Below are 24,030 nucleotides of genomic sequence, written 5' to 3'. Positions count from 1 at the left end.
TTAAAGTGGTTGTAAATCCCCTGAGACAATTTTACATATAGGTAAGTCTATATAAAGCCTTACCTATATGTACTGAAAATATCTCCTAAACGTGCACCGCTCAGGAGATATTTGCTGTCCGCTGTCTTCCCCTGCGTGTGCTGTGACTGGCGGCTCCCATGCGCATGCGCAGGAGTGACATCACCCGGATCTGGACAGTCACAGAGCCGGAGTCCACAGCCCCGGATAGTAGAGGGGTGAAGATGGACGCTTCCACCAGCGGGGACATCGTGGGTTTGTTTGCAGGTAAGTGCCACATAATGGGCTAGTATGCAATACATACTAGCCCATTATGCTTTTACTTTGCAGGGGAATAAAGAGGAAGTAAAACCCATCAGGGATTACTTCCTCTTTAATGTACAGTATCTGACAAAAGTAAGTACACCCCTCAGTCACATTTGTGTAAATCTTTTCTTCTATCTTTTCATGTGACAACACTGAAGAAATGACACTTGTCTACAATGTAAAGTAGTGAGTGTACAGCTTGTATAACAGTGTAAATTTGCTGTCCCCTCAAAATAACTCAACACACAGCCATTAATGTCTAAACCGCTGGCAACAAAAGTCAGTACACCCCTAAGTGAAAATCTCCAAACTGGGCCCAATTAGCCATTTTCCCTCCCCCGGTGTCATGTGACTCGTTAGTGTTACAAGGTCTCAGGTGTGAATGGGGAGCAGGTGTGTTAAATTTGGTGTTATCGCTCTCACTCGCTCATACTGGTCACTGGAAGTACAACATGGCACCTCATGGCAAAGAACTCTCTGAGGATCTGAAAAAAAAGAATTGTTGCTCTACATAAAGATGGCCTAGGCTATAAGAAGATTGCCAAGACCCTGAAACTGATCTGCAGCACGGTGGCCAAGACCATACAGCGGTATAACAGGACAGGTTCCACTCAGAACAGTGTATAGTGATAGGGAGAGCGCTAATCCGCACCATGAATTCTAAAAATCCTTCAATATAAAATGTTACATGTGTGTATATATATAATTCCACCTATGTGTTACACTCGTTCTTCAAACTTTGAATGTATTCATGTATAAAATACCACCTCTGTATGTGAACCAATTCAAATATAAAAATATCTATAAAGTGCTAGTGCATAATACAAACTTATGTGCAATATTCTCAAAAAGTGCTTTAGTAAAGTAAAAAAAAAGATCAAAATCTCCATAATATAAAAAACAGAATCTTGTGATCTACCATGTGAAAATCCAATGATAATTAGAGATTATTAAAGGACAGCTGCCAGCATTGATCATGTCCCATATGTTTGTGCCAAAGAGTTTTATACCAATATAATGCTGCGCTATCCAAATGTAATCACACGGGAACCGTACTAAACCATAATATTACTGACTACAGTTACCACTTCCCGACCGGCGCACGCCCATGTACGTCAGCAGAATGGCACAGACAGGCAAATGGGCGTACCCGTATGTCCCTTTAAATTTGCCGCCGTGCCAGGAGCTCTGTGAGCCGGATAAAAAGTCCTGCAGACTTGATCGCCACGGGAATACCTGCGATTGTCTCACGGAAAGGAATAACGGGGAAATGCTAATGTAAACAAGCATCTCCCCGTTCTGCCTAGTGACAGTGTCATTGATCTCTGCTCCCTGTGATCGGAATCAGTGATCAGTGATGTGTCACACACAGCCCCTCCCCCCCACAGTTAGAATCACTCCCCAGGACACACTTAACCCTTACACTGCCCCCTAGTGGTTAACCCCTTCACTGCCAGTGTCATTTACACAGGAATCAATGCATTCTTATAGCACTGATTGCTGTATAAATGACAATGGTCCCAAAAATGTCTGACGTGTCCGCCATAATGTCGCAGTCACAATAAAAATTGCTGATCGCCGCCATTACTAATAAAAAAATATATATATTAATAAAAATGCCATAAAACTATCCCCTATAACTTTTGCACAAACCAATCAATAAACGCTTATTGAGATTTTTTTTTACCAAAAATATGTAGAAGAATACATATCGGCCTAAACTGAGGAAAAAAATAGTTTTTTTATATATTTTTGGGGGATATTTATTATAGCAAAATGTAAACAATAATGCTTTTTTTTCAAAATTGTCGCTCTTTTTTTTGTTTATAGCGCAAAAAATAAAGACCACAGAGGTGATCAAATACCACCAAAAGAAAGCTCTATTTGTGGGAAAAAAAGGACGTCAATTTTGTTTGGAAGCCACATCGCACGACCGCGCAATTGTCAGTTAAAGCGATGCAGTGCCAAATCGCAAAAAGTGGTCTGGTCAGGAAGGGGGTAAAATGTTCCGGGGCTGAAGCGGTTAAATAGTGGTGGTGAGATCGTGAGATATTCTATTCCTATGTAAAAAAAATCAAGTGAACATAATAATAAAATCTTATGCGATTATAAGTTGCGATCATAAACAATTAAAAATTGCAATCCTATGCGATCCTCCCAATGACAACCTGTGTAGCGTACACACCTCTATGTACACATGTAGCATTCATATACAATAGAGAAATGTGCGATAATTGTGATAACTGCGATAATTGTGATAACTGCGATAATTGTGATAACTGTGATAATTGTGATAACTGCGATAATTGTGATAACTGCGATAATTGCAGTGACAAGCTGTAATTTACATCAATCTATATAAAAGTGCATCAATATACAATAATCAATATAGAAATAAAGTGAACCGAGTTTAAAGTGCTCTTGTGCCAAACTAATTCATGTATTAATCTGTGTCCATAAATACGCAGCATAAAGTCCATTCATAATGCCCCGTACACACGGTCGGACTTTCCGACGGAAAATGTGTGATAGGACCTTGTTGTCGGAAATTCCGACCGTGTGTGGGCTCCATCACACATTTTCCATCGGATTTTCCGACACACAAAGTTTGAGAGCAGGATATAAAATTTTCCAACAACAAAATCCGCTGTCGGAAATTCCGATCGTGTGTACACAAATCCGACGCGCAAAGTGCCACGCATGCTCAGAATAAATAAAGAGATGAAAGCTATTGGCCACTGCCCCGTTTATAATCCCGATGTACGTGTTTTACGTCACCGCGTTCAGAATGATCGGATTTTCCGACAACTTTGTGTGACCGTGTGTATGCAAGACAAGTTTGAGCCAACATCCGTCAGAAAAAATCCATGGATTTTGTTGTCGGAATGTCCGATCAATGTCCGACCGTGTGTACGGGGCATTACTCCTCCATTCTTCTGGTGCTGATTGCAGATGATAAAACAGATGATATAACAGTAAAGTGTTGTGTCCTCTCTTTTTTATTTTTATTGATGTTTATCAGAGAAAGGAGAAGACACAATAACATTCTGGTCTTTGGTCTACAAGGCCTGCTTTCACAGTTATAGAAGAAATGAGAACATTAATAACAAGGTTATAACATTCGATTGCCGTATCGTGTCGTCTCTTGTGCTCCCCTTTGGTGTCGGCGCTCACCTCGGAGCATGTGACCTCGCACCTAAGATCGGTGAAAACACGATTGTAAACCACCTCTGTGTTTATGGTCAGCATTCAGATCCTTGGATGGTTTCTTGCAGCAATCTTCATATGGAAAACAGAGGAAACTGGATTGCGTATTACCATTTTAAAAGTTTGATTTAAAATGACAATATTCCCTATATTAGGGTACTCACATTTAATAGGTGCTATGAGCGCACCGCTCTGTATCAAGCCAAACAAATATAAAGGCGCTGTGCTGATGTTGTCCTCTCCCGCTCTGAGAACACTCCACTGTCTCACAAACCGTCCTGTCCCCTCCCCAACACGTGTCGATACAATGTATCATATCTTTCTCAGGGGGAATTCTATTGGACAGTTGAGATGTCAATCATTATAGTGTCATTGCGGCCATTTTGTTGAAGACCACAGACATCCTATGGTTTATTGTATGCTCACGGCCATTTTCTGATAGGTAAGAATGCTCCACACTACCCATACTACATGCCATGTATTGTGGCCAAGCACAGTAACACACAGCAGCATATAACGTCAGTATGTAATGGCTTATAAGGCGCTCATCAGCCTAAAACGAGCCTATATATCCCTCTATGGGTTACATTCAAGATGGGATGTAAGGAGAAGGACACATCTTCACAGCGTCAATAACATAAAATATATAAAACATATATATATATATATGAACAGTACCATTGAAAACAACGACATCCTAACCACCTCATTTCCCTGTATATAGAAGTTAACAATATGCTAATAGACTCCTACATACTACATCATTCTGCAAAGTGACATAAGATCATACTGTGTTTATTAACCAAATACTCTAAAAAACATCATCATTACCTATAGGACAACTCATATAAAATAAATGACAGGTGAATGCATGTGTAACAACGCGCATGCGTGTATACACAAACACGCACATCCACACTAGCCCACCCCTAAATCATGTACCATCAAAGACCAACCTATTTTATTGCATAATTGATCTACTAAAAAATATATTTTGATAATAAAACAATCTTAATATATTCATATAAAATCTTACTCTTAAAGCCGGAAGCTGCCTATTACCAACCTACGTATACATGTATGAAACAACGCATGCGCAGGTGTGAAAACTGAACTCAGCCTAATACCAACCTACATGCGCATAACAACCCAATACCTAGTGCACATATGTTACTGTATAATAGACCCTACACAGCTGTAAGAGCATTATAACAATATACAAATTCCATAGATGAAAATATACAGGGACATATAATAAAAAGAGACATATAATGAAAACTATCACCACACCTTGCCCCCCCTCATTAACCCCATATAAAATCCTCCAAAGTATAACGATGAAAGGCAGAATGAGGAAAAGGATGATGACCGATTAAACATTAGGATATGTACCGACCCTATATCAGGTGCTAATCACAAGAGCCCTAATGTGTGCCATATCAAAACATCATCTGCCAGATCAATCTAATTGGGCGATCTCTATCCCTCATTAGCTCTATAAATACCAACTTAAATCCATGGTAACCCAATTCCCAACCATAATACTTATAACCCGGATGTAGTGCCTTTAACTACCGTATTACTAAGAAAACAATTAAGGTCAAACTCTTTGTTTAACCCCCCCGGCGCCAAGGATCCCAATCGATAAATCTACCAGGATTCTTTTTTGCTGATCTCTCTTATATAATTGGACCCTCTCCAGTGTCTTTTAGGGGCTTCTATGCCCAAAAATTGCATCCCTGCTGTATTCTGATTAGGGATGAGCTTCGAGTTCGTGTCAAACTCATGTTCGACTCGAACATTGGCTATTCGCAAGTTCGCCGAACAGCGAACAATTTGGGGTGTTCGCGGCAAATTCGAATGCCGCGGAACACCCTTTAAAAGTCTATGGGAGAAATCAAAAGTGCTAATTTTAAAGGCTTATATGCAAGTTATTGTCATAAAAAGTGTTTGGGGACCTGGGTCCTGCCCCAGGGGACATGGATCAATGCAAAAAATAGTTTTAAAAACGGCAGTTTTTTCAGGAGCAGTGATTTTAATAATGCTTAAAGTCAAACAATAAAAGTGTAGTATCCCTTTAAATTTCGTAGCTGGGGGGGTGTCTATAGTATGCCTGTAAAGGGGCGCATGTTTCCCGTGTTTAGAACAGTCTGACAGCAAAATGACATTTCGAAGGAAAAAACACATTTAAAACTACCCGCGGCAATTGCATTGCTGACAATACACATAGAAGTTCATTGATAAAAACGGCATGGGAATTCCCCACGGGGCAACCCTGAACCAAAATTAAAAAAAAAAAAAATGACGTGGGAGTCCCCCTAAATTCCATACAAGGCCCTTCAGGTCTGGTATGGATATTAAGGGGAACTCCGGCCAAAATTTAAAAAAAAAATGACGTGGGTTTCCCCCTAAATTCCATACCAGACCTGAAGGGAACCCCGCGCCAAAAAAAAAAAAAAACGGCGTGGGGTCCCCCCAAAAATCCATACCAGACCCTTATCCAAGCACGCAACCTGGCAGGCCGCAGGAAAAGAGGGGGGACGAGAGTGCGCCCCCCCTCCTGAACCGTACCAGGCCACATGCCCTCAACATTGGGAGGGTGCTTTGGGGTAGCCCCCCAAAACACCTTGTCCCCATGTTGATGAGGACAAGGGCCTCATCCCCACAACCCTGGCCAGTGGTTGTGGGGGTTTGCGGGCGGGGGGCTTATCGGAATCTGGAAGCCCCCTTTAACAAGGGGACCCCCAGATCCCGCCCCCCCTGTGTGAAATGGTAAGGGGGTACTTACCCCTACCATTTCACTAAAAAACTGTCAAAAATGTTAAAAATGACAAGAGACAGTTTTTGACAATTCCTTTATTTAAATGCTTCTTCTTTCTTCTATCTTCCTTCATCTTCCTTCATCTTCTGGTTCTTCCGGCGGCGTTCTCGTCCAGCATCTCCTCCACGGCGTCTTCTATCTTCTTCTCCTCAGGCCGCTCCGCACCCATGGCATGGGGGGAGGCTCCCGCTCTTCTCTTCATCTTCTTCTTCTTCTCTTCTTCCTTCTTCTCTTCTTCTTTTCTTCATTTTCTTCTCCGGGCCGCTCCGCACCCATGCTGGCATGGAGGGAGGCTCCCGCTGTGTGATGGCCTCTCCTCGTCTGACGGTTCTTAAATAACGGGGGGGGCGGGGCCACCCAGTGACCCCGCCCCCCCTGACGCACGGGACATGACGGGACTTCCCTGTGGCATTCCCCGTGACGTCACATGGAAGTCCCGTCAAGTCACCGTGCGTCAGAGGGGGGCGTGGTCACCGGGTGGCCCCGCCCCCGTTATTTAAGAACCGTCAGATGAAGAGACGCCGTCACACAGCAGGAGCCTCCCTCCATGCCAGCATGGGTGCGGAGCGGCCCGGAGAAGAAAATGAAGAAGAGAAGAAGGAAGAAGAGAAGAAGATGAAGAAGAAGATGAAGAGAAGAGCGGGAGCCTCCCCCCATGCCATGGGTGCGGAGCGGCCCGGGGAGAAGAAGATAGAAGACGCCGCGGAGGAGATGCTGGACGAGAACGCCGGAGGAAGAACCAGAAGAAGAGCCAGAAGAACCAGAAGAAGAAGATGAAGGAAGATAGAAGAAAGAAGAAGCATTTAAATAAAGGAATTGTCAAAAACTGTCTCTTGTCATTTTTAACATTTTTGACAGTTTTTTAGTGAAATGGTAGGGGTAAGTACCCCCTTACCATTTCACACAGGGGGGGCTGGGATCTGGGGGTCCCCTTGTTAAAGGGGGCTTCCAGATTCCAATAAGCCCCCCGCCCGCAGACCCCCACAACCACCGGCCAGGGTTGTGGGGATGAGGCCCTTGTCCTCATCAACATGGGGACAAGGTGTTTTGGGGGGCTACCCCAAAGCACCCTCCCAATGTTGAGGGCATGTGGCCTGGTACGGTTAAGGAGGGGGGGCGCACTCTCGCCCCCCCTCTTTTCCTGCTGCCTGCCAGGTTGCGTGCTCGGATAAGGGTCTGGTATGGATTGTTGGGGGGACCCCACGCCGTTTTTTTTTTTTTGGCACGGGGTTCCCCTTAAAACCCATACCAGACCCAGGTCTGGTATGGAATTTAGGGGGAACCCCACGTCATTTTTTTAAAAATTTTGGCCGGGGTTCCCCTTAATATCCATACCAGACCTGAAGGGCCTTGTATGGAATTTAGGGGGACTCCCACGTCATTTTTTTTTAAAATTTTGGTTCGGGGTTGCCCTGTGGGGAATTCCCATGCCGTTTTTATCAATGAACTTCTATGTGTATTGTCGGCAATGCAATAGCCGCGGGTAGTTTTAAATGTGTTTTTTCCTTCGAAATGTCATTTTGCTGTCAGACTGTTTTAAACACAGGAAACATGCGCCCCTTTACAGGCATACTATAGACACCCCCCAGGTACGAAATTTAAAGGGATATTACACTTTTATTGTTTGACTTTAAGCATTATTAAAATCACTGCTCCTGAAAAAACGGCCGAAGAGGGAGAGGACAACATCAGCACAGCGACTTTATATTTGTTTGTCTTGATACAGAGCGGTGGGCTCATAGCACCTATTAAATGTGAGTACCCCAATATAGGGAATATTGTCGTTTTGAATAAAACTTTCAAAACGGTAATACACTATCCAGTTTCCTCTGTTTTCCATATGAATATTGCTGCAAGCAACCATCCAAGGATCTGAATGCTGACCATTAAGGATGAGCTCCGGTGTGTTCTCACACCCCAGGTGCCGAGCCCACCAGGAAGTCAGCACTGCGCTGCACCAATCACAGGCAGTGAGACATTTCCCGATCTCTGCAGCCGCACATCAGAAAAATGTCTCCCTGCCTGTGATTAGCGCAGTGCTGACTTCCTGGTGGGCTCGGCACGTGGGGTGTGAGAACACGCCGGAGATCATCCTAACTGACCATAAACACAGAGGTGGTTTACAATCGTGTTTTCACCGACCTTAGTTGCGAGGTCACACGGTCCGAGGTGAGCGCCGACACCAAAGGGGAGCACAAGAGACGACACGACACTTCACTGTTATATCATCTGTTTTATCATCTACAATCAGCACCAGAAGAATGGAGGAGTTATGAATGGACTTTACGATGCGATTTTATGGACACAGATTAATCCATGAATTAGTTTGGCACAAGAGCACTTTAAACACGATTCACTTTATTTCTATATTGATTATTGTATATTGATGCACTTTTATATAGATTGATGTAAATTACAGGTTGTCACTGCAATTATCGCAGTTATCACAATTATCGCAGTTATCACAATTATCGCAGATATCACAATTATCACAATTATCACAATTATCGCAGTTATCACAATTATCGCAGTTATCACAATTATCGCAGATATCACAATTATCACAATTATCACAATTATCGCAGTTATCACAATTATCACAATTATCACAATTATCACAGTTATCACAATTATCGCAGTTATCACAATTATCACAATTATCACAATTATCACAGTTATCACAATTATCACAGTTATCACAATTATCGCAGTTCTCACAATTATCGCACATTTCTCTATTGTATATGAATGCTACATGTGTATATAGAGGAGTGTACACTACACAGGTTGTCATTGGGTGTTTCTGTGTGTTTTGTACAATAAATCACCAGAAGAGGAAGTTTCTATCTCGTGGTTTGATGCCTCATACGAAAATATCGCCCAGATGGTGATTTCCAGGAACCTCCTCACCACTGAAATCCTTCATTCCTCGAACTCATCAGAATTGTTTCTCCAATATGGCGGAAGAAACGAGAACAGATTACACGTCTGATACTGAAACCAATCTGTCCCAGAACAGCCGTCTTCTCTACCAACCCAGGAGATGGTACATTCAGATTGTATGGTGTGTGGTCGGCTTTATGGAGATTAAACAATCAGATTGTATGGTGTGTGGTCGGCTTCATGGAGAGTGTACAATCAGATTATATAGTGTGTGTGTAATCAGCTTCATGGAGATTGTACAATCAGATTATATGGTGTGTGTGTAATCAGCTTCATGGAGATTGTACAATCAGATTATATGGTGTGTGTGTAATCAGCTTCATGGAGATTGTACAATCAGATTATATGGTGTGTGTGTGGTTGGCTTCATGGAGAGTGTACAATCAGATTGTATAGTGTGTGTGTAATCGGCTTCATAGAGAGTGTACAATCAGATTGTATGGTGTGTGGTCAGCTTCATGGAGATTGTACAATCAGATTGTATGGTGTGTGTGTGGTCAGCTTCATATAGATTGTACAATCAGATTGTATGGTGTGTGGTCGGCTTTATGGAGATTGTACGATCAGATTGTATAGTGTGTGTGTAATTGGCTTCATGGAGATTGTACAATCAGATTGTATGGTGTGTGGTCAGCTTTATGGAGATTGTACAATCAGATTGTATGGTGTGTGTGTGTGGTCAGCTTCATGGAGATTGTACAATCAGATTGTATGGTGTGTGTGTGGTCGGCTTCATGGAGGGTGTACAATCAGATTGTATAGTGTGTGTGTAATTGGCTTCATGGAGATTGTACAATCAGATTGTATGGTGTGTGGTCGGCTTTATGGAGATTGTATGGAAAATGCTGGAGACGTCATGCACACCGCACCATGTCATGAACATGCAGAATCTCACCGTTTACAGAACACGGAATCCCGGCGTCATGCATTGTGTTTGCGGCATCATTGGATGTGAATGTCTACCCAAATGTGTGGAGGAGGGGAATATTTCCCATGTGAAGGATCTCGGGGGAGGGGAAGCTCAGGTTGAATGAATGAATGAATGAATGATTTGTAAAGCGCAGCAAATGCGAACTGAATCGCCTCAAGGTTGTGTATGAGCTCCTTTGCGGCACATAAGGCAACACCATATAAAACCCCGCCCCCTGTGTCACCCATCACAGTGTGACTTCTATAATATTAGCTCCTCCCACACACTCCTCATTGGGTCTTACACTGCACTGCGGGGGGGGCTTCCCCATCATGAACAGAGGGCGGGAGGAATTAGTGACGCATATGTATGGCATAATTGTAAGCCTCGCCCCTTGCTGCATTTTGTGGTGGGTGAGGTGACTGTTGTCACATTTCAAGTAGGCGGAGAATGGGCCTTACATTTCAGGTAGGTGGAGAAGGGGCCTCACAATACAGTTAGGTGGAGGACGGGCCTCACATTTCAGGTAGGTGGAGAAGGGGCCTCACATTTCAGGTAGGTGGAGAAGGGGCCTCACATTTCAGGTAGGTGGAGGATGGGCCTCACATATCAGGTAGATGGAGAAGGGGCCTCACATTTCAGGTAGGCGGGGGATGGGCCTCACATTTCAGGTAGGTGGAGGATGTTCTCACATCTCAGGTAGATGGAGAAGGGGCCTCACATTTCAGGTAGGTAGAGGATGGGCCTCACATTTCAGGTAGGTGGAGGAAGGGCCTCACATTTTAGGTAGGTGGAGGATGGGCCTCACGTTTCAGGTAGGTAGAGGATGGGCCTCACATTTCAGGTAGGTGGAGGATGGGCCTCACATTTCAGGTAGGTAGAGGATGGGCCTCACATTTCAGGTAGGTGGAGGATGGGCCTCACATTTCAGGTAGGTAGAGGATGGGCCTCACATTTCAGGTAGGTGGAGGAAGGGCCTCACATTTCAGGTAGGTAGAGGATGGGCCTCACATTTCAGGTAGGTGGAGGAAGGGCCTCACATTTCAGGTAGGTGGAGGATGGGCCTCACATTTCAGGTAGGTAGAGGATGGGCCTCACATTTCAGGTAGGTGGAGGAAGGGCCTCACATTTCAGGTAGGTGGCAGATGGGCCTCACATTTCAGGTAGGTGGAGAAGGGGCGTCACATTTCAGGTAGGTGGAGGATGGGCCTCACATTTCAGGTAGATGGAGAAGGGGCCTCATATTTCAGGTAGGTAGAGGATGGGCCTCACATTTCAGGTAGGTAGAGGAAGGGCTTCACATTTCAGGTAGGTGGCAGATGGACCTCACACTGGTATGGAGAGTCATTGGGCACCATATTTGTGTATTTTGCACATATTTGCTCCTCACATGTAGGCCGTCCACCTCATTACCATGTGGTGTCCGATGTGCGACAAACGCAGCAAAGATGCTCGTCTTCCTTTCTGATCTTCCTTCATTCTGCTCTGTTAGTACCGCCATATTTCTGTACACACCAGAACATGCTTCTTAGTTGGTGCATTGGAGCATTTAACTTCCCACCCATTGGTTGCAGTCAAATGTCAGTGGTCGGGAGGGTGATATCATGATGGTCGTCCCCGGTCCAGGAGGATGAAATTGCGGACGTCGCCAGTCGGAGAGGGTGATATTGTGGTCATTACCGGAGAGTGATATTGTGGTTGTCGCTGGTCGGGGAGGTTTAAATTGTGGACGCCGCTAGTCGAAGAATGTGATATTGTGGTCATCACCAGTTGGGGAAAGTGATATTGCGGTCATCGCTGGTTGGGGAGGGTGATGTCACTGTCATCGCTGGTCGGGGGAAGGTGATATCGCAGTTGTCGCTGGTTAGGGAGGGTGATATATGCTGTCAAATGGATCTGACAGCATGCAAGAAATCCAGACCTTGGTGCTGGGATTAGAGTTTAGGGCTAAAATGGTCTGTTCAAATGATCCAGTAAGGCCAAATGAATGTAGCACTTGTCTAGGAAAGCCCCAATGCACCCAGTCCAACGCCTTCCCTGCATCCAGGGAAAGAAGCAGAAAAGATGTCCGGTGATGTTCGACCCTCTGAAACAAAGTTAATGAATCTCTTGATGCTATCGGGAGCCTGGCGGCTGTTGATGAACTTGATCAGGGTGTATTAAGGTGGCTATAAGGGGTTGCAATCTGTTAGCTAATAATTTATCATATATTTTGATATCACTATTCAATAAGGATATGGGCCTGAAGTTTGCGGGCTCCGAGGTGATTTCCCGGGTTTAGGGATTGCTACAATGAGGGCCTCTAGAGCTTCTTTAAGAAAATAGCTTTTTTTTAGCTGCTTGATTAGATACTGCACTAATATACGGAGATAGAATATCTGAAAACATCTTATAATATTCGTTGCTATAACCGTTCAGGCTGGTTGATTTATAGAGGTACTGTTGATGAATCGAGTAATGGCTGTGCATCGTCAAGGGGCAAGTGGCTGACATTGTGTTCAAATAACTCTGCTGACTCCTCCATGCCTGATGATGGGTCTATGACAGGAATAGATGTGGACAAGGAGGCAGGTTTTGCCACTCTGGCAGCTGCAGGGGACTGGGCAACATCAACTACACAGAGGAAATGATGCCCTGCCTGAGGACTGACCACGTCCACCTTTGCCTGTGGACACATAAGCTGCTGGCCCCCTCACAGTGCCATGGAAATGTCCGCCTCTCCTCGTTGGCCTCCCAGACATGATGGGGGTGGCTTATTACCAAAATAAAATAGAGATGGGAAATGTGTACTTAGGTGCACTTTAATCAATGGACACAGACACACTCCACTGAATCACTAAACTGACACTAAAGTAGAAATGAACGGCCGCACTATCACTATATTCACACTAAACTGATACTTTACACTCACAATAGCACACTAACTCACTAGTAGCACTGAACAGAGCCCTGTTCTATCTATCTTCACTCCAATATCACACTGCAAATGGCTGCTCTGGGAAGGAACCTTTTATAGTGTGGGGTGGGTCTATGAGCAATGAGCCATGATTGGGCACAGTCACCATTACTTTATCCAATCATGGCTTTAACAGGGTCATGGACCCTGATTGGGCAAATTCTTCATCACTTCAGCCAATTAGGGCTTCCAATGTACTGTGCGGTGCGCAGTGCATTGTGAGGCGCTTGGCAGACCAAACAATCGGTCAAACGCCCCTACAGTTCGGGTGTTCAGGCTGAACCGTTCGCCCAACACTAAGGATGAGTATATGGAATGATGGGGGATTGTCACTATGAGGATGAGTATATGGAATGTGTAGTTCCTCACTATGACAATGTGGAAAGCTGGGGCCTGGTCACTATGGAGATGAGTATAGGAAATGATGAGGGCTGATCACTATGAGGATGAATATAAAGAATGCTGAGGGTTCATCACTATGGGGATGAGTATGTGGAAAGCTTGGGACTAATTACTATGATGATGACTATACAGAGTGTTGGGGGCTTGTAACCTTGAGGATGAGTATATAAAATGGTGAAGGGTCAACACTATGAGGATCAGTATATAAAATGGTGGGAGGTCAAAACTAAGAGGATCAGTATATAAAATGGTGAGGGGTCAACACTATGAGGATGAGTTTATCAAATGATGGGGACTTGTCACTATGAGGATGAGTAAATAGTCACTATAAGAATGTCAGGAATCATAAACCAGGCGGAGACAGAAAATGCAGTTAAAATCACACCTTTAATAAAATAGCAAAAAATAAGACAGTTCGGAAACGTAGTCAAAAACTGAAGCCAAGGTTTGGATGCCAGAGCGGGTAATCAGATGAGCCGGGATCAGGAAGCCAAAAGTCAGCATAGTAAGGAGCAAAAACAGGAACAGGCATCGGAAGCAAAGTCAGCTAGGCCAAGTCATACACAGGAATACACTGGAGATTATAGACCATGCAAGGGCACGGAAGAATTGAGCTAAGCTGTTTAAATAGCCAAAAAGGGCTTGGCTGTAGGCTGGACTAATGAGGCAGGTAATGGTAACCAGGTGAGTCACTGTGGAAACAATTAGTGGCTGGTAATTAACCAACAGCTGAGCAACCTCTGTACACTGAAAAAAATAAGCTGCTTGTAAATAGCAGGAGCCAGCCCTGAGAGAGGATGAGTATATGGAATGATGGGGTATTCTCACTATAGGGAATGATGGGGTCCTCTCACTATATGGAATGATGGGGTCTTCTCACTATATGGAATGATGGGGTCTTCTCACTATAGGGAATGATGGGGTCTTCTCACTATAGGGAATGATGGGGAAAACAACTTGGATAGGGTATAGGGATTTTGGATGCTGAACTTGACTTGAAGAACAACAGATGAGAAAAAGTTTCTTCTCTATATACAAAATTGAAGATCTCCCTATGTACAAAATAAGGATCCTGGACTGTATTTCCTCCGGAATAAACAAGGTCTCTATGGATCAGTGACAAGATCCTTTATGGATTAGGAGCTCTCAGTTCCCTTTAACCACTTACCTACCAGCTGCCGTCGTTATACGGCGACAGGTTGGCTCTCCTGCACGAATCTCCGTAGCTGTATGCCCGCTGCATGCTTCTGGACTGTGCCTGTGGGTCTGGTGGACTTGATGTCCGCCGGCGGCCCGCGATCGCCTAGTACAGAGGCAGAATAGGGATCTGCCTTTGTAAACAAGGAAGATCCCCATTCTAATGCCCCGTACACACGGTCAGATTTTCCGATGGGAAATGTCCGATCGGAGCGTGTTGTCGGAAATTCCGACTGTGTGTGGGCGCCATCGGACATTTTCCATCGGATTTTCCGACACACAAAGTTGGACAGCAGGAGATAAAATTTTCCGACAACAAAATCCGATCGCGTCAATTCCGACCGTGTGTGGCCTGTTCCGACGCACAAAGTGCCACGCATGCTCAGAAGAAATTCCGACACGGGACAGCTCGTTCTGGTAAACTTAGCGTTCGTAATGGATAAAGCACTTTCGTCACGCTGCAATGTAAAAAATGGTTTATTACAGCGCACTCTCTTCTTCTTTATAATGTGACAAGAATTAAGTCGTTTTGATGCTCATATTCACACACACTTCTCACAAACTTTTTTCGTTACTATTTATCGGGATTCCCTCAATATATTTTGATTTCTCACATCTGACAACATATTTTTTATTTTTATTTTTTTACTTTAATGTAGAATCTTTTTTTGTGTTTCTCTTTTTATTTTTTTATTTTTTGGTGATTTTGATTTGTACTCCCGAAAATGTTTGTGTGTTTTTTGTGACAAGTTCCCACAACACCATTAATATGTTGTTCTATTTAATCTGTAGGAGGAGATTGTTTGGTGTTGTTGTCCCTTGTTAATTTCACATTGTACTTTAGAAATGTACCTGAATCGTCACCAACAAACTGTCCTTTTTGGATGAAAACACACACAGGAGAGTAGAATTTACCTAAAAATATTTTATTAAGGGGGTCACAACTATAAAAAAACAAAGAGGGAGGCAACGCTGGAGAAACTGCAGAAGTGGGCGAAGCCTTGGACTCCCAGGGCAGACATCAATTATTTAAAAGCAAAATTGGTGGCCTGAGGAGTCCTTATCTAAGGGAGGGCAGTCTGGTCCAGAAGTCCCAGAGATCTGGAAAGCAGCAGATGACATCTGTGTCCCCAGGCTGTGGTCATACGAGAGACTGCAGCTTCTGTCAGACCAGACTGAACCCAGGGCAATCACTCTGTGGTCTTCTTCCACGCTTCCTTCCAGGCTTTGGCTGTGGTGGTGGAGTTGTGGCAGCAGGAGGAGGAGGAGGAGGAGGATCGTCCCTCTCCATGACATCCGTCTTGGGTGTCAGTTCCCCACTCTCCCCCTTACGAAGGACTTTATAAATCAGGTCCTCAGAGATCTTGCGTTGGCCCTCCTGCATGCCCAGCAATTTGGTGGCAGCCATGCAGGCAAAGGCCTCTGCAGGACTGGGGAAGGCTCTGAGGGACGCCGAAGCCTCCTGGATCAGCCTGTACACTGAATCCTGCACAGGACTGGGAGTGGCCTTCCTGGCCCTTTTATATGGCAGGCGGAGGGGAGGGACCTGAGACTCAGTCAGGCTGCGACTTGTCCCTGGCTTCTCTTGGCTGACACTTAGCCCCGCCTCCTCCTGGCTGCCACTAATCCCCGCCTCCTCCTTACTGCCACATTCTACAACCTCCTCCTGGCTGAGGTCTTCCTGTGTATGAAAAAGGGACATAGTTTTAGTATTGTTTTCATCAATCACACACAATTGTCACCTCCTGACTGCTGACAAATATAACAGACTATCCTTCTGAGCCCAGCATTTTGCATTCTTGTCCCAATTTTGGGTGCCCACTACTGTCTATTGATATGTAAAACACTTTTTTTAATCAGCAATTAGTGATCAATAATAACATCTAGTAAACATCATTTCTTTATTGACCAGAAATCTGTAGAAGAATGCTATACCTGACTCCAGCTGGGCTCCTCCAATTCTTCCTGGCTGGAAGGCCCAGGTTGGACATCGGAAGCCTCAGCTGGTATGGAAGGAAGCGTGGAAGGAAGAGTGGAGAGGGATTCCCTGACTTCAGTGTGGTCTGACAGAAATCGCAGTCTCTCATAGTACCACAGCCTGGGGACATAAACACCATCTGCTGCAGCTCCGGATCTCTGGGAATCCGTGACCTTCTTGCGCTCCCTAAGATACGTGCTCCTCAGGCCACCAATTTTAGCTTTTAAATAGGGGATGGTTGCTGTGGGGACCACCGGCTTCACCAACTCCAGCAGTTTCTCCAGCGCTGCCTGCCTCTTCTGTTTATGGTTATAATGGGGGTGTCTCACCTGCCACAGACAGGGCAGCTCTCTGTACTTGTCAATAAACAGGGGCAGGAAATTGTGGTCGTTGAACCCATCCATTTTCTCTGCAAGACACAACACAAGACAAACCCTAATGTCAGGCCAAACTCCCCTAATCTTGTTACAATATAGGCTTCAATTTCGAAGCAGTATAGGCCCAAGTTTAGATCCTACCTTCATTAGCACGATCGGCGTCTCCGATGCTCCTTCCTCCGCTCACAGATCGTACGTAAGACGCGCGCGTTATGATTTATACACACTGCGCATGCGTATAACTCCGCCCGCCCCTGACGTTCTTTCTATTCTATTCCCCGCCCCTTTTTGTTCGGCGCAGTGGAGGAAGAGCACATGGCGGAGAGACAGCAGGATAGTGCTAATTATAGCAAGGAGAAGGAGGAGGAGGAAGAAAGGCTGGAGCCTGAAACGTCCCGATCCAGAAGGAGATTAAAGGACTCAAATATGTCCTTTGGGGAGATGTTGGAAATGGTGGACATCCTGAAGAAGGCCGACTATGATGGAAAGTATGGGCCTTACCCCAACCACAATGTCCGAAAGGCCAAGATCATGGCAAAAGTGGTCAGGAGTCTGCACCGGAAATTCGGGGTACGACGATCGAAAGATCAGCTCAGGAAGCGGTGGTCGGACCTGAAATTACGAGAACATGAGCAGTACAGAAAGATCCGGAGAGTGCTGCAAAAAAGTAAGTAGTTGTGCTGTGTTCCTATTGTTCTTGTGTTTATTACGTTCGTGCTGCTCCATGTGCTTTTAGGAACTGTTGTACATTTTAAAATGGCAACTTTCATGTTCATGGGCACATTATTCGTTCGGATCACACATTTTTTTTTCGGACTATAAAATACCATTGTTTAGCCCATATGCATTTGGCCACCATTTTGAGGCCCTATACTTGTCTTCAAAGAATTGGGTTGTGTAGATGGCTTTGTTACTAGAATGAAATGCAAACTAGATTGTGTGTAAGGAGAGGACACTGAGCAGCTGTTTTCACATCTGGACACTGGAGCACTAGTGTGGGACCCCAGAACACCCTTTTTATTAGGGGGGCCACACAGGTGCTCCAGTGTATACTATAGGGGGGGCTACATCTGTGAAGCTTGTACCAAACAGGTAAAGTATTGCAGCTTGACAAAGGACACTAAAAAAGCTACATCTTGGAACTCGGCTAAAATAGACAATTGTACCCCACTTCCAAGCAATGTTTCCTATTTATAGTTCTGCCATCAAATATCTGTGTGCTAATTATACCATTTTTGTTTGACATAGGGGAGAAAAGACTCGGAGGACACCCCTCATCCGAGGAGACCAGAGCCCCCCCCCTCTGGAAGAAGGGGAAATCCCCCCAACACAAGATGAGCAGGAGGAAGAAGACGTGGTGGAACTAGTCACCACAACAGGTGAGTGTCTGCGACCACAGGCTCAGATAAGAGATGGATGGCGGCATTTTTTTTAGACCTAATTTATTTTGGGGTTCCTCTCTTTTTAGGTGATCGTGAGGTTGTGGATGAAGATCCTTTCACATCCGAAAGTGCCCAGATCCTGATCGGGGAGATCATGGGGTGTAATTTACAATTGGAAAACATCAAGCAAAACATCAATGATGTTATTCCAAAATATAAAAACATCATTGATGTTTTGGGGCGAGTTTAAAGCCCCTCAAAATCACTTTCTTCTTTTGTCTGCTACAATGTGCTAAATGTTTTTGTGATTTTTCCCAAAGCCAAATTTGGAGGATGCACACAGTGTGCCAACATGTGCTATCTGCCATCACGGGAGATCAATGGACGCGTTTTGGGGGTGCAACTGCTTCCTCAATAATAAAGTAGCGTTGAGGAAGGGCTTTCTCCCCCAAAACACGTCCCTTGATCCCCCCTGATGGCAAATAGCACATGTTGACATTGGGAAATTGGTGTGCATCTTCCAAATTTGGCTTTTCCAGGGGTGATTTCCCCCCATCTGAACGCTATATCAAACACAGTTCCTAAATACTCATGTCTGATATTGCCTTCAAGTTCTACCAAATGTGAACTTTGTAAGATCAAGATTTGTGTCTTTCTTGTGGGTTTTACACAGGCCTGTTTTCTATAAAATGCACATTTTGATTTTGGATAATGACACCACAAAATATGTTATACAACAAACCTGTTGGTTTGTCAGAAAAACCTTTGGTAAATGCACATGTGATTGTGCTGGTATTAAAAAGATTGTTCATCAAGAATGTGTGGATTATTGTCTCAACGCTACAACACTTTTGGGGTGATGTAATTGTTGTTTTATGAGAAAATGGGGGTAATTTCCTAAGGGCAAATCCACTTTGCACTACAAGTGCAGTTTCAGTGCAGTTGCAAGTGCACTTGTAGTGAAAAGTGTCTTTGCATTTAGTAAATAACAGCCAACAGTGCTTTGTATAAGGTTACACAATCACGACATTTTCTGCACTCCACACATTTCTGTCAGGGTCAGCTCAAACAAACACAAGCAGTAAATGTCCACAAAGAAGAGCCTGGGGGGAGATGCCTGTCGAGAACTTGAGGTCCTGCAGGCTTCTCCCTGTGGCCAAATACCGCAAGGTAGCGACCAACCTCTGCTCCGGAGTGATGGCTTGCCTCATGCAGGTATCCTGCCTGCTGATATAGGGGGTCAGCGAAGCCAACAAACGGTGAAATACGGGGTCCGTCATCCTGAGAAAGTTCCTGAAATCGTCAGGATTATTCTCACAGATCTCACGGAGCAAAGGCATATGACAGAACTGGTCACGCTGAAGCAACCAATTCTTGGTCCATGAACTCCTCCTCGCCCTGTTCATGGACTGGACTTGTGTCAAGGTCAGGACCCCAACACCAAGCCCCCGCACAGCACGAACTGTACGAGGAGTACGCATACGAAACATGTCTAGAAAACGGTCGGCTGCTCAGAACGAAGTAACAGAACGCACTGAAGAACAGCAAGGCCTGTGAAGAGTGACCTGAAAAACAGCAACGAGCGGACAAGATCGCACAGAAAACTCCGATACGAACTGACTGCACGCACTGAAGAGCAAATACAAACCCACAAGCACAAACTGAACGGCAGAAAACGATCTGAAAGCCACGAGTCTGAAAAAGCGCGAATCGTCTCTCACCAAACTTTTACTAACACGAGATTAGCAAAAGGAGCCCAAAGGGTGCCTCGCTTGGTTCTGAACTGGCCTTTTCTAGTCTCGTCGTATGTGCTTGACGTCACCGCGTTCTTGTCGATCGGAAATTCCGACAACTTTGTGCGACCGTGTGTAGGCAAAACAAGTTTGAACCAACATCCGTAGGAAAAAATCCGAGGATTTTGTTGTCGGAATGTCCGAACAAAGTCCGACCGTGTGTACGGGGCATAACAGTGGACATGTCAGAGATCTTCTGTTCCCATTGATCAGGAAGAGTGATCTCTGTCATGTCCCTGGCAGCCCATCCCCCCTACAGTTAGAACACACAGAGGGAACACAGTTAACCCCTTGATCGCTCCCTAGTGTTAACCCCTTCCCTTCCAGTGTCATTTATACATTGATCAATGCATTTTTATAGCTCTGATCAATGTAATACTGTCACTGGTCCCCAAAAAGTGTCATTTGGGGTCAGATTTGTCCACCAAAATGTCGCAGTCCCGCTAAAAATTGCAGATCGCCGCCACTACTAGTAAAAACAATAAAAAAAAATAAAAGTCCCTCAATCTATCCTCTATTTTGTAGACATAATATCTTTTGCGCAAACCAATCAATATACGCCTATTAAATTTACCTACACTAGTTGCACACTAGATGATGCTCCACCCCACCTCTGAAACGGCCATGTCTTCATTGGCCCGTAAAAACACAAAAATGGCTCTTGCATCTAGGAGCAAGTGCATCCCATATGAAAAATTGGTAGGGGAAAAGGGAACAAACTTGGAAAGGGCTATGTATACATAAATAAAAAATAGAGTATGTTCATTTGGTTTTTATACAGCAGCAAATACATAGAGTATCCTAACTACAGCTCTCTGCAGCTAGCAAACATCAGTACAGAAACATATATACAAGCAATTTTCACATTACCAATAAGCATTTTTCAAACAGAGCACTTCCCCCTAAAGGAAAACCCTCCCAGCAGAACTTTTACAGTTGGCAAAAGTCTTTAAAAAAAGTCTTTAAGGCAATATTGAGGAGGAGTTCCTCCACAATAGCAGTCTCCTAGCAGTAATCTAGGCCTCTCCCAGGTCTTCTTCTCTGGATCACATCTTTGAAGGAAAGGTGGGTGACTCTGATCCAGTGTTAGTCCACTTAAAAAGTAAGGGCAAGGGTAACAGATCTCTCCTTGCAATCACAGCAGCAGCTGCCATCCATTTCTTGTGTCTTTGGGTTGGAATCCTGCATCAGCCCCTTTTTAACAGTACAGTTTAGGATTTAGAAGCCTTGTAATTTCTCCCTGGGAATTCTGTGTGGCCACTGAATAACTCCGGTTGGACCATCTGGCCTTGACGTTCACCACACAATCCCTGTAGATGGCCTGTCTCAGATTCCACTCTTGTCTGATGTCTTGGAACCAAGCCCAAACTTTTGGATTATGAGGCCTCTTTTGGGATTTGGGGACATGAAGATAGTTTCAAACCAACTCTTCCTCCCACTGGGTATTGGGTGCCTCAATAGTGTCCATAATATCCCTGGGGACATAAGGGAGGTCCAATCCCCACTCCAATGCGGTTGTTCTCTGTACTTTTCACTGAAGCCTGGAGAATCTGGGGAGCTCATTTACCTTGCCTTGCCCTGGGAGAACACATGCCTGTGGAGACCGGGTGATCCAGTTTGTAGGCTTTGTTCTGGGCCTCTGTCCTCCCCGCCTGGACCTGATGTTGGGCATAGGCCCAGTCTAATTGCAGTCCATAAGCACAGGACAACAGCTGATACATTTCTGTTGCCCATTCTGCCTTTTCAGGGGTAACAGACCTCTCCAACTGTTGAACCTCCCCTTCGGATGGTCCTGCCTGCAGATCTCTGATATCCTGAGTGTTCCCTAAGTCCCATTCCTTTTTAGACTCACTCTCTGGAGACCACTCCACATCTGCTTCCAGGGGCCCAAACTCCAGTCTGAGTGATCTCCCCACCACTGTCACTCCTCAAAAGCTCACCTGGAGAGGACTCCCCTGAATCTGGCTCCCTTCACACAGGGCTGACTGGGTGCACTGGAACAGCTGGGTTCTCTGATACAACTGCCTGCTCCTGTTGAACAGCACTGGTGGGCACCGACCTCTCAGCAATGTTTCTTCTTGGATTGTGAGTGGTGGTGGGCTTCCAGCCTCTGCCATGGGTGTACTTCATCTTCATGGGGAATCTCTGCCCTCAACCCTGCTCTGTATCCACTTCCCAGCTCTGAACTGCTGCAAACCTCTGGCCTCTTCCATAGTAGTAGTGGTGCCAGATGCCTAATTGATTGCACACCTCTTGATCTCCTCCAGCTGACCAGGATTCCTCTCTCCACTCAATGCACAGTCCTGATTTTAGATCCACTGTGTATGTGACTGGTGGCAGGTCACTGGGCACCAACTTCACCAGTGGCTCCTCAGAGTGCCCTCACTTCAGCCAAGCCATAATAGCTGTGGTGTGTCTTTTTCCTGTAGGACACAGCAGGCACAATCTCTACACACCATTGATCATGTTGAGAGCGAGTCCTCCCGGTATTCCAAACACACAATCCACCATCTGACATTCTAGCACTGCTCCCTGCACAAAGTTTGGAACCATACTGCATGTTTGCAGGCGACACGCCTTGTTGCTTCTCTCTCTCTCATTTCCATGTGTTGGGTGTACTGGGCTTACCTTGAACTGTAACCCCTCCCCTCAACCAGACACTCTGGCACCAGCAGCTCTGATAAACAGGACTGTTCCCGCGCTGGCTGTAACCCCTTCACAGCCAAACTGAACTGTGCAGGAGTAGTTTCTGGACAAGAACACACAGACAGTCCATGTGTACTGACATTTGCAGGACTTGTCTGGGCATAACACTTGGTCCCAGCACTGATTAGACAACTGGGTGTTGATAGTAGTGATGACCTGTGGTAGTTGCTATGGGCAACAGCAAAGGGTGTAACACATGTCCCACTGATTTGAGCAGGTGTTTGTACCGGACAATCTTTAGCCTCAGCCATTGTTGGATGACTGAGACACATAAAGATGACAGCAACATAGTAACTTGCCCCGGTTGCTATGGATGACGACAGCAGGTGAATCAATGCATTCTCCACTGAGGTTAGCAGGATGCATAAACACACAGTCATTAATTCCAGCCATTGTTAGGCACTGCACATTGACAATGACAGCCAACCATGGTTGCCATGGGCGATAACAAACAGCATAGCACAGGTCTTACTGACATTAGCAGGGTTTACAGAAAGATGTACATCCCAGCCATGATTGGGCAACTGGATGACAGTTGCAATCCCCTGACACATGACAGCCCGCTGTGGTTGCGCAACAGCTTGCATATAACACAATTTTCACTGAGATAAGCAGCTTAAAACATAGCACAGTCTTTTGCTCCAGCCACATCTAGGCAGCAGAAAGACTCTTTTATAGGGATGAGCTGAACACCCCCCCGGTTCGCACCAGAACATGCAAAAAGACAAAAAGTGTGTGCAAACACACAAACATCATTAAAGTCTATGGGACACGAATGTGAAAAATCAAAAGTGTTCATTTTAAAGGCTTATATGCAAGTTATTGTCATAAAAAGTGTTTGGGGACCCGGGTCCTGCCTAACTATGCAAAAAAGTTTTTAAAACTGCAGTTTTTTTCAGGAGCAGTGATTTTAATAATGCTTAAAGTGAAACAATAAAAATGAAATATTTCTTTAAATATCGTGCCTGAGGGGTCCCCTTAGTCTGCCTGTAAAGTAGCGCAACTTTGCCATGTTTATAACAGTACCGCAGAAA

Source organism: Aquarana catesbeiana, linkage group LG03 (assembly GCF_042186555.1).
Source record: "Aquarana catesbeiana isolate 2022-GZ linkage group LG03, ASM4218655v1, whole genome shotgun sequence".
Classification (NCBI taxonomy): Eukaryota; Metazoa; Chordata; class Amphibia; order Anura; family Ranidae; genus Aquarana; species Aquarana catesbeiana.
Note: the sequence above shows the minus strand (reverse complement) of the source record.